Below are 13,319 nucleotides of genomic sequence, written 5' to 3' on the forward strand. Positions count from 1 at the left end.
TTGTTTTAGTATACAACAAAAAAAAAAAAAAATTGCATAGTTGTTGCATTGCTCATTAGCCATTTTCTCATATTTCATTCTGTGTTTTGTTTGTAGAAATGTGTGTTATGTATTTCATATACTTTATTTTAAATATAAATATTTTAAATGTATAATAGTCCATGAGAGATGGATTTATATTCTGATCTATTGAAGTGCCTAGATTTTTATTTTTATTATCTTTTCAAAAATGCATTTATTGGTTGTAGAATCTCGACTATCTTTATTAATTTTTATTAAATTACTTTTCCAATGCTAAACTTTTGCGTGTATTTACATCCAATAATATTCATTAGTGCAATGGAATTTATATATGTGATTGAACAAGAGCTACTAACCTTTTTTGAAAATGATTTTTTTTTTTTTAATTTTTAACTGTCTAATGCATAGTTGGCATTCTGTCTACATTAGTTTTGGAAAACCTGACAATAATTCCCTCAAAATTAGCAAAACATTTTTTATATTATAGTTTAATAGCTAACTAAATATAAATTCAATTCAATTCTTATAATAAAAAAAATAGCAGCTCAAAATTTTAATATAAATTGCAGAAAAGTTGTAAAAAATATTTCCAAACACATTTGTTGAAATAGAGCTTATGACAATGTGTATATATAGCTAGCATTGAATTCAAAATATATTCTATATATTTGTATAGCAATGAAATGACTGACCATTTAGGCATTAGAGCTAATGACAAAGTAAAAGAGCCTGAACCCCTCCTAGACCAAATAACTGCCGATGTAAAAATACTTATAATGAAACAGACTATACATTTTTGATGAAACTATAGTCAAAAGTAAGGTTTTGGGTTACTCTCCCCCCCCCCCCCATGGAACTGTATTGTGGTTTTGTGGTCATTACAAAATGAAAAAGTGTTTATTTTTTATTCCGATTGTTTCTTAAAAATAGTAACGTTAAAAAATATCACCCAGCAAAATGTAATAAGCATAAATGTCTTATTTTTCTAATCTATTTGTCATCATTTAATTTTAGTTACTTATTCGAATCACAATTTATAAACAAATCTGCATCTCACTCTGCTGTAAGGGTTGTATTTTAAGAAAAAAATTCTTATTACCCATTACTTACATTTTAGTCTAAGTTATCTCCCTTATAAAGTTTTACCATATACCCTGTTATTTTTAAATTTATATACAGTTTACTTTCTGCTACTTTTACGACTGCCGCAGTGACTTTAACTGTAATATTGTTACCTAATTTTTAAAAAAAGCACCTAGGAACGGGTATTTTTCTCATAAAGAGTACAGTATTAATCATGTAATGTTGTAAAAATTTTATAAATTAAATTCCAAATATTTCTTGACTGTATCTTATTGTTATTTTATTTGTATATTTACTTGTATTATTTTATGTTTTAAAGGTCTGATATGTTTGGGGCAACAAAAATTACAGAATTTTCAATGCATTATTTTTTTCTATATCATATGAAAAGTGTTTGTTCATTCATTTTTTAATTTCTCTTTTGTACTTTTATTTTTTGTGTTTAATATTTTTTATGTACATAAAAATCAAGTAGTTTTTAGTCTGGAGGTTGTAAAATTGAGTTAACTTTATTTTATGGAATGTAAATGTTCACAACTTTCACTTTGGACCTAGAAATAGTACTAAAGTATGGACCTAGAAATAGTACTTAAGTATGGACCTAGAAATAGTACTAAAGTAATACATAGTATGGTCAAATATTCTTTTTTCATATTTTGTTTTGAAAAATAAGTTATAGTGCACTAAAAAATTCATGCATGCTTATGAAGCAAAATGTTTACAAGAGTTTTAAAAGACTTTTAATAAATTGCCTTATTGCTGTTATTTAGTGAAAGGTTCTGTTAGAAGTTTGATCGACTGTCCTAAACTATGACAGTTTAAATCCTTATTATTCTACCCTTGAAATTAAGTCATATAGAAATAATTTATACTTAGTATATTTTTCTGTGTGCTTTCGTAAAATATTTTGACAATAAATAAATTAATTTAGGTTATTAAAACTCCTTAAGTACTTGTTGAAACTTGCAGCTACTTATTTCATTATGTGATCTGTTTCATCATCATTTAAGTAATCTCTTCTTAAGAAGAAAAAAAATGTATTTAACATGCTTGAATTTTGTCTTTATGAAGTTAAACCATGCATCCTTCATGGTTTTTTTTTTTTTTAAAGAAAAAAAAAACAATGTTTCATGCATATTTTGCAGTTCTGTTTAAATTTAATTGCAGTAAATATATTTAAAAATTATTGTTCCCCTAAGCATTTTCCATAGCCCTCCAGTTGAGATTAAAATCTTGTGTGGAATTTAAAACTTAAAATGAACTCTTTTCCTAAATTTTAGTACTCATGTGATCATCATATTTCTAAGGAGGAAGAATATTCAATTTGTTGTTATTTTGGTGGTGAATAATGAAGTTTTGAATCACAAAAAATTTTGATATTTGTCATAGATCTTTCAAATATAAACAAACATTGCATTAAATATAAACAAACCGAAGAAACAGTTTTAAAAATAAAAATATTTTAATTGAAACCAGATTACATTTTTTATTTCTTTAACTTTTTGCTGTCTGTGTTGGCTTTTCATGCATGTTTGATCTCGTGCTTTTAAATTTCATTCCATACTTTACAGAAACTTCTTTTTCTTTAGTTCCTACTGCCACTGTACAATATATTTAATACCAAATGCCATACAATAATAAACTTGCCAAAAACTTTAATTATTATTGAAATATAACTTCACATTTAACTTTTTTGGTTTCTCTATGCTTTAATTAATAATTTTGTTAAAAAAATGTGCAAAATTTTTTACACAAAATAATTTTTTGACATAATTTTTGTCATATTTTATTTTTACACAAAATAATTTTTGATAAAATAAACATTTTTTACACAAAATAAAACAAATGTATGCAGTTTAAAACATTGGTGCTACAGATTCACAAGTGAAATTATGACAAAATATGATGTTTTAAAACAAATGACCTAAAACCTTTCTCATAATCTGTTGTGGCATGAAATGAAAGTATTGAAAAATATTAACGGCTAGGGGAAGATAGCTGTTTTAAGATTGTTTCATTTTAGATGAGAGGTTTATTTTTTTACTTAGTAGATATTTCTATTTCAGTAAGTATTGAAGTTATTAGGTAATTAATACTTTTCTTCTGCATAAGTGTTTCCCCGCTTTTTATTTTAAGGACATTCTTAATTTTATATCATTATTAGACAGGGTCCGAAAACATCATGATATTTTTGAATCCAATATTTTGATATGTATATCCGATATTTTAGTCGAACTAAGTCTCCAAAAAAGTAAATGCATCCTCAAATCCCTCTTTATTTTCTTTTATTATTACAATATGTAGACTTAAAATTAAGGTTTCTTTTCTTATTCATTTTTATCAATTTTAGTGGAGTTAATTTAGCATTAGCTGTTGTACTCATTTTTCTTCTGTTAGCTACTTTTTTAAAGTTATATGATTCAGGAATAAAAAATATGCATTCATCGGTGCACAGTCATGAGACTAACCAACATTTTTTAAAATAATATTAAATATTTAATTAGGTACTTTTAATATGACTTAAAATTGTTACATTACTAATAATCTTATGAATATAAAATAAAAAGGAACATTATATTACTTTGTTACATTAATGATGCATAATACATCATAAAATATAGTACATAACTTTTTTATTATTTTTAATAATAAATGAACAATGATACTATGATTAGTACGATTTTTATACTTAAAACTAGCTGCGTGCCCGGCGTTGCACGGGCTACTTAAAAAATGAAAGAGATGTCCAATTGATGTTTTTGTATTACTCTGACATCAGTTTCTAAAGCGCTAAGGAGTAAATAAATACGCGTAATGCAAGGTTTGCAAAACACCAGTAGAGCATATTTTTGGCAAAAATCTATTTAAAGTTAATCATAGTTATCAATAATGCAAGTTATGAGTATTTTCAGTTAGCACAAAAGATGAAAATATATGCATTATCAATTATAATCTGTGCTCACTTTAAACTGAATGAAATCTGATAGACTATACCTGAAACATTTGTATGTACAATTAAGATCAGCTTTTTACATAAAATGACACATACTTTTTGGTTGCTTACGTGAAACTAAAGCACCAAGACTTTATAAATACCAATCAGCATTAATTTAATACCAAGTCATCAGATTCCAATTTAGCTTTAGTTAAATTCCTTAAAAACAATCTATTTTGTTCAATTCTGTTTCACTTAAAGAAATCCAAACAATCTTAATTTAACATGTTCTTTTAACGATACAAACTGTATTTCAAAAACAGAAACAGGAAGGAAAAAGAGAGTTATTACAATTCGAAAACTCACCCATGTAACGGAAAAGGTCCAACAAAATAAACATAATTAGTCACATCTCCTAAATGTACCAAAATATGAAGCCGGCAAATGATAAACTTACACTACAATCAATAAAGATAGCTAAAGAAACAACTTTCCTATGCTGAAAAAAGTTAAGAACGTTGAATGTAAAAATTAAAAAAAAGACAGACGATAAAATAAAGGCTATGTCCGAATAGTGCAACCAATTTTAAACTAATTTAAAATAAAAATTCCAGATGGAAACGTTGTTTTAAGATTTGGACAGCAGCCAAAAAATCTCTTTTAAAAGAATTATTAGAATTTTACTTGCTCACCAATATGCAAAATGGCAACAGGAAAGAAATAAAAATTCCTGAATAACGTTATGTTAATTAACGTTTTAATTAATATCTCCGCTAATTAAAGTCGCACGATTACGAGATTGGCCCTATTGTTTTCTTTGGAAAATTTCGAATTGATCGGTACCTCATTTGACTCTCGATTCGCAGCGGTTCTCGAGAAGATAGATCTTCAGACAGACAGACGCGAACAGATTTTAATATTATAGTGGATACCGTAATTGAAAAAATAAATATCGAAAACATCATGATATTTTCAAAATAAATACTAGATACAAATGGTGACATATATCGGCGAACCCTGTTAATAGAGATCATGTTTTGTGCTTGGTTATAAAATTTTATTTACCATGTGATTTAAAAAATGTATTTATTTTGATTTTAAAGCAATGTTCTACTCTCAGCTAAGGTTCAGTTTTCTTGATTATGAGCACATGTATAAAGACGTACATATCATGATATTGTAAACAATGTAGCAAAAAAAAAAGTAAAGCTTGACCACAGAGAGATGGCGAATGACCTTGAAACAGAAACATAAGTTTTATCATTTGTAATAGGTAGAATCAACCAGAAAGCGCCTGTCGCCAATCCTATGTATTACAAAATAATAACAAACAACATATTATTGTTTCTGCTTTCAAGTCCTCTGTCATCTCTCTGGGGTCAAGCTTTAATAATTGTTTGTAAATATATTGCTATGCATGGCAGCTATGTCCTTTTTGTACTATAATAGCCCTATCGTATTCTTGTACTGTGATGTATTTTAACTGATTCAATGAAAAAATTATTTAAATGTTTTACTTTTTTGACGTGCTTTAATTAGGAAAACATTCATTCTATGAACATTTATTCATTTAATTGTGATCTTGTAAGAAGGTTGTAGCATAGGCTGATTAATTACCTGACATTGCATATCAAATATAACTGGCTGTTTTATTTATTTATTAGCATAGTAGCATCATTAGCTGGTATGTATGTTATTTAGAATAAGTTGCAATTGTCAGGTAAAAGTTCATGCTCATTAAAACTTCATTTAAAAATATTTTTCACATCTACACTAATATTATAAAGAGAGAGGGTGGATTTTTGTATGTTTATATGTTCGAGGTAATCTCCGAAACCACTGCACCTATTTGAAAAATTCCTTCACTATATAAAAAGTGCTTTCTTGCTGAGTGACATGTAGGCTATAATTCGAAAAAATCCGATAAAGAGTCCTTTTTTTATTCCAATTTAGGCCCAAATTTCACATAAATTCCCGTATAAGGGAGTGAAAAATTACTTGCACATATTAATATTATATATCGTTGAAAAGGGTTGAATTATCCGAGTTTTAAACAATTTGTTTCAATGCTCTAACTTAATTACGGCGGGAGTAATTTGCGTTTTTAGCTCAAACTTTTGGCTTAGCTGAAATTTAGGCACTACTTTCTTCATTAAATCTATCAATAAAAAGTGAAGGAATTGTCCTACAGTTTTCTTTTTGACACCATTAGAAAAGGTGATAGACGGATGAATTGTCATAGCGTGGTTGCTGGGCGAGTTTGGCGATAAACAATAGAGTTGCGGAATTATTTTTACATTTGAAAGACATTATTTGATGTAATTTTTTGCTTATTTGGCGAAATATTTTAAATTACAGTAAAAACCACTTCACTCGCTAAATAGTGTTTAAAAGCAACTGTAAATCTAATTGAATGATTCGACTAAAAGTTTTAAATTCCAAAGAAACTTTGTTTTTTTTTTGTTTTTTTTTGAATAGTTGTGTACACATTTTATACAAAGAAAAATGATCATTTCACATCAGAGAGGGAGGGGACGTCATTTTTTTTAAAATTTAACAGACTTCCATTAAATTTTTAGCACGGGTATCGCTGTGCGGGTACTGCTAGTCACTATCTAATCTATAAAAAAATGAATTCCATAGTTGGAATGCCACTTACATTTTATACAGTTTATGGTACTCATTTTTTTGTATTGTCCCTTACATGTTTTAGTTTTCTTGTATTGAAAGTGCATGCAGTTTGCACATACGTATGAAATATTGCCGCACACAAACTTGTATGCAAATCATAATCAAAAAAGGATAGGACTTATCATTAGATTACTGTTGGCTGAAAAGTTATCATTTCTCTTCTTGTAAGTGCTATAAAATGACCCAAACATTGCAAATTTCAAAAATAATGTACTAAAACTTTTGAACTAATGTTCAGATTTGCATTTAACAAAATATGTTTTTGAAAGAGAGAGCCGATTACTTCACACGTTTATTGCGTTTTTTACTTCAATCTCCCTTTGTACAAAATGGAGCAGAAATGAAGGTATTTTGTTTCTTTTAGAATTATATAGACAATGCATTAACTATTTTTCTCGAATTAGTAAGTTTTTCAAGGAAAAATTCTTGTTTTTTTCCCGAGAGCTTTGTGTTTCAGTAATTTTCAGTATTAAATTTATTCCAATGGTGTTGAATGCTTTTTTTTTTTGGCATACTCGAAAATTTCAATTTTTTAAAGCTAAATCAGGACAATTCCAAATTGGCCTAATATTAAAATTGTGAAAACTATTTTAACCATCATGTGTACAAGTATTGGAACTCCTCTCATTATCCACTATGCATCCTCAAATAGAATTTCAATATTAAACATATGTATAAAATTTAATTTTCAGGGTGCATTTTTCAAAAAGAACTAAAACTTTATTTTTAATGTTGCTTTTCAAAGACTAATATCTATCTGAAAAAGACAAAGCTGGTGTCCCTTAAAACTTCTACAATGAATACAAAATCAATTCAACGTTATGAAATGTGCTCAAATTCTTTTATTCAGTTTATAAAAGGTGTATTACTTTGTAGTACAGGCATATGTTGTTAAATTGTTTCTATAATATTTGATATTAAGAAAATTACTATTTTTTAATGGTTGTAGTATATAAATTTACACTTACACATTGCTGGTTTTATTTCAAAAAACTAGTTGTGTAAAAACTTGTCTTAAATCAAAGTCATATACGATATTAAAATTATAGAAGTATATATAATGAGTTTATGTAAAATAATAAATCTAATATTTCGGCCAGTAATTAGATGGATCTTTTTTCTCTTGAAACTTTTTCTCATTTACATGTGTGCATTAATATCTTTCATATCTATCATATATATATATATATATATATATATATATATATATATATATATATATATATATATATATATATATATATATATATATATATATATAGCATCAAATGTTAAAATGCAACAAAAATACCGGTGTACCTTGTTGCTATATACTGGTTTATATTTTAAGTAGCATGTATGTTTGCATTTGAACAATTTATATAAGCACATGAAAAGGTTAAATCATGTTATTTAATTATTTTTATATGTATACAATTGCATTGAAAAATATAATAAAAGTTGGAAATCTTCATTTGAAAATGTTTTATTAGTATAATAAGTATTTTTCAATCGTTTGTTTCCCCCCTTTTTTCCCTAAAAAGCTTGGCTGGCCTATTTCTTATAAATACTCTTGACAATTATTTGTCTTTTTCATCATAGTTGTACAAGATCAAGTCAAAATGTTGTGTGTTACTAGTTTCATCAACTTTCAAGTAGAAAGTACAGTTTACATAACAATTGGAGGAATTGAAATATAAAAGGAAAAAATCCTTAATTAAAGTGCTTTTTGTTCATTTGTGGGTGGGTGTATGTCTAGTATACATATTCAAAGGTGGTCTGACAATAAATATTCAAAGTAAAACTTTGCCAAGTTATATTACTTAAGAAAAATATTTCAAAAATGTATAATTTTGGGCAGTATTTATAAATGCCGAGACTTTTATATCTGCATGACATAAGTTTAGAGCTTCCGTTATGGCAGTGGTGCCCAACCTATGGCTGGACATTCAATGTTACAAAGCTAAGACCATGCTCTGGAACTTGCCAGACTTTTAAATTTTATCTTGCTCAGCCTTATTCTCTTTCAAAATTGTTTAAAAAGAACTTTCACCCCTGGTTTAGATACATTTTTTTAACACCATACACAGGGTTCATACACTTGTGGTTTTAAAAAAAAATCCCCTGACATTTCTAGATTTTTCATTTTATTTTTTCGAACGTTCCAGGTTACTTGCTTCATTCAAAACTAAGTTTAAGTAAAAATATTTTCAAAATCAAAATTGTTTAAAGTAGCAATGTGTATGAGCTGCAACTTTTCCACTTATAGATTTAAAAAAAAAAATTGATTTTTTTAAAAAAAATTTCTCACAATTTTAAGTTTTTTTTAAAAACATTTTGTTCAAAATTGTTTTTATTTGGTTACTACTTGTTGAAAACAAAGTACTTTCAACTTATTTTAGCTTTTCTTTGATGCCTCTTGTCATGCGTATTAGCGTTTTGCTGTAATCGTGCAGCAATCTTTCTCCGCTTTTGATTTACAATTCTTTTTATTTTCTTATTAGTATGTAACACAATACATATTGAGCAAAGTACAAAGCTATTTTTCAGTATAAATATGTTTGACTTGTTGCATTGATGAGCATACCATATAATGCATATTAAAAAAATAAACATCCGTTGATCATAAGCCAATGCAAATAATCATCAGTTTTTTTTTCTATTGCATATAAAGGATGCTTGCATTAAAATTAGTTTTTTTTCTGGAAAACAATTTTTGAATTTGTAGTGTAAAAATAGCAGACCCCTAAGTGGTTTTTTTTTGGGGGGGGGGGAGTAGGAAATAAGGAATCGAAAATTAAAAAAGTAGGAAAAAAAGCACTTGAAAAATTAGGAAAAAATAGGAAGAGATAGGACTACACACACATCAAGAGGAAACGAATTTAGCTTAAATTTTATTTCTAATGTAAAATAAACTAACAGTATTTTTTATTTAAAACTGTTCCAAAAATAAACTAACTGTACTTTTGAAGTAATAAAGGGATTTAATGAAAGACTGAGTCGCAGAAACACAATGAAAGAAACAAGCTGAAAATCATCAGTATGAAAAATAAACTCGTGGAAACCAAGATATTAATTACAAAAATATGAAAATAAAATCCAAACAAAGAAGCACTTTTCAACAATACAGTAATAAAAATTTTAAGTGTGAAAGAATAAAATGCAATATAGCGATCGCAAAAAAAGAAAAAAAAACAATAATAATAATAAAACTCATATTTTGGTGCAATAAAACCATTTTTGTTAAAGATTTGTTTTGTCAAAAACATTCCTTCCAGAGCATCCATTTATCAGTTGGCAAAACAAATATTAAATTAGTTTTAGCTAAAAATAATCAGAAGCTGACACGCATTCTTGCATAAACAGGGGCAGATGTTTAAATTTGAAAAAAAAGGAAAAAGACTGAAAATTCAGAATTAAAATAAATTTATTCTTAAATATGGGAAATAAAATTTATAATAAAATAATTAAACTAAATAAATAACGAAATAAGTAAACTAAAGAGTTTGTATTATGTTATGTATTTTCAGCATTCAACAAATTTTTGTTTCAGGCACGTCATTTGTGGGAGTCAGTGGGGTCAATTTCTCCCTTTCCTGGCTTTGGAAAATTAATGCTTAACTATACAAGTTTGTGCAGTTTTTGTTTTCAGATAAAATTTGCATTCAATATACATCCTTCACTAGCCACCCCCCGGGGGAAAAATCAAAATGACGGGCCAGTTTTAATTTTAATCAAGCAATAAGAACAAATATTGTTTTATTGGTTTGATGATGTTTTTCCTCCTTGTTCCAAAATTTTTGTCATGGAAAAAAGGAAAAATCCATGCATGGCAAACATAACATTTTTACCGAAACCAAAAAAAAAAAAACAATAACTAATGTTTCTCTGTGCATAAAAGGGAAGGCATGAAGTTTCTCTCCATCCTCACCATACAACAAACATTTTCATTCGGAAATTGTTCACGAAATTGAGAGTGAGGGGGAGCACCTGGCATCAAATGCCTGCATATATCTTTTTCTCCCCCCCCCCTCCCTTTGATCAGGCGCCCTGAGTACGATAACTTAAGTAGATACGCCGCATTGGTATAATTGCCGCACCCCGAAAAGAATACGAGTCTGTCAAAAAAATTTTAAATGTTCAGAAATGCTGCATTGCCATAAATGCTGCACATGAAAATGATGAGCAACTCCTCGATATTGATCATATATCTGAGTAGAAAATACCCATTAAAAAGAAAAAAAAAACACAGTACATATTCGAATGTGGCTCTATCCCCCACACTTTTGAAAATGTGGAGAAGAAAACGGAATCTCGCATTTATATTGATTTCCAATTTTTCTCCAAATATCAGGAACGTTTTGCCCAACTAGGTTTTTCCGTGGTTTTTTTTTTTTTTGTAAATACACTTTTTGCAAGGAAAGAAAATGAAATTTATAAATTTTATAATCATGTTTCTGATTTAGAATGAAGAATAATCATATTATATATGATAAAAGTTAGTTTCGCTAGAGATGTACCGAGTAGCACTTTGGCCGAGTACAGAGTTCCAATGTGTTTTAAGAAGAACCACCGACACGCACGTGATGAATTTTGAACTCACTGGAATAGTAGTATAGACCTCCATGTCCAAAAAAAGTTCCTAAAACGAAATACCAGCTGAAATTTAACTACGCATTTTTTTTAAAAAAATTGTTTCGGTCAAAAATTTTACAAAAAAAGTTATTTAAAAAATTTCTAGTCCGCCAAGCATAAATAACTTCTTAAAGCAAATAAAACAACGTTAAAAGCACAAATGTGCAGGAGCACTGCAGACACGTAGTTCTGCATTACAAGGAACGTCTTTTTCAGTGCCTAAAATGTGAGCCAATGAATGTAAAGACATCCGATAAAAAAATCCGAATTTGTCAGATGTCTTTAAATCCATAAGTTCACATTTTGTGCATAAAAGGCATTCCTTGTAACGCCAAAACACGTGTCTGCAGTGTTCCTGCACATTTGTGCTTTTAACGTTGTATTATTTGCTTTTTTTTTTAACAAAGGTATTTTTATATTTCTTATAAATTTTTGTTTGTACCAAAAATCCATTTAATAATGTAAAAATTTCGTTTTCTATACAAACCTTTTTTGCCCCATTTTCAATAAATAAGTTTAACTTTGGGGACATTAAAATAAAGATTTACTGAATGAAGCAAAACAAACTTCATTATTCGCAAAATTTAAATTTGACTTGTAAATGATTGCAGTATATCACATGCTTGCACTTTTTTATTAATTGTAAAATCTGTCTTGAACAATGTTCAATTTTTTTACAACTACTCAGTATTGGCCGAGTATCTGATCAAAATTTGGCCGAGTACCGAGTAGTTACCAAGTACTCGGTACGTCTCTAGTTTCCGCGAATATTTTTGAAGTGGTCCGTTTTTGCAAATTTCTGTTATCTGTTGCTTTTATTTTGTACTAACATCAATAAAATATGTACATTGTACAGGTTTTTCATTTTTTGCTTCCTTACGTTCCTTTTAAGGTTTTACATTGCCTTTCTGTTTAAATAGAGCTTCATTTCACTTATAATCATCTATACAAAAAATTGGCGAATAGGAAATTCGGCTTTTCCAGCACTTTTTGAACCGTCGGCGATTTACTTTAATTGAAGCTTCTAATTGAAGGGTAAATAATATATAATTGCATTGGAATGTGCCAGTGTCTATTTCTTTCTAGTTCGTTAAAACAGTAGGACTGAAGTCGGGGCGATAAAAAGAAAAGTCGATCATAAACGCCACAACGGCAAAAAAGTCACGAAAATTCAACTTTTAAACACGCAGACACCGCGGCGTTCCTTCCAGAAATTCTGTAGTCAGTCAATGAAAAGCTCAGGATCCGCTTGTTTCTTTTGCTTTTCAAAATTGAAACATGCAGAAAATTATCGGAGCGGTATTGTGAAAAAAAGAATCAATGCACAATTGGAAGTGCTATCAGGGACGTAATTAGATCATTTTCGAACGGGGGCAAGACCTCGTTTCGGCGCCCCCCCCCATACAAAACAAAGCAAAAAAAAATCCCCAAGAAACTTCTTAACGTCAACACCAGGGCCCCTCACGTACATTACAGAGAAAATACACACTCCCTATATATATATAATTATAATTATGATACAAGTGAAGAATATTGACAAGACCAAACCCCCCAAAAGTCCATAGATGCTCAACGCAGCAAAACTAAAAAGCCGAGTATATATATAAAATATACGAGTCAAATAAGTTTTAAACAATTTTTAAGAATAATAATGATGAGAAGAAGAAAAATACAAGCAGCAGTTAATAGAAAAAGTTTCAAGATTGAATCAAGAGCTCATCAGCCGTGGAGGATTCAATAGGGGAGGGTGGGGCAATATGGAATAGCGGGGTAAGATGAGATACTGAAGCTCCTAGCAAGGTGGGTGCTAATATCTAGCGGAAAAGTAGTCAAGTTGTTGCGTTGGGTGAAGCAGAAACCACGTTGGTCGAATCAACCTGGTTGTGCTCTGCATTTGTAGTGCATAAAATTTTTCTCTCAATTTTCGTGCGTTTCGCCGCCGTGCTCTTATTTTGTTCGAACACCTTTCCAAGTG

This window comes from Uloborus diversus, chromosome 2 (assembly GCF_026930045.1).
Source record: "Uloborus diversus isolate 005 chromosome 2, Udiv.v.3.1, whole genome shotgun sequence".
Taxonomy (NCBI): Eukaryota; Metazoa; Arthropoda; class Arachnida; order Araneae; family Uloboridae; genus Uloborus; species Uloborus diversus.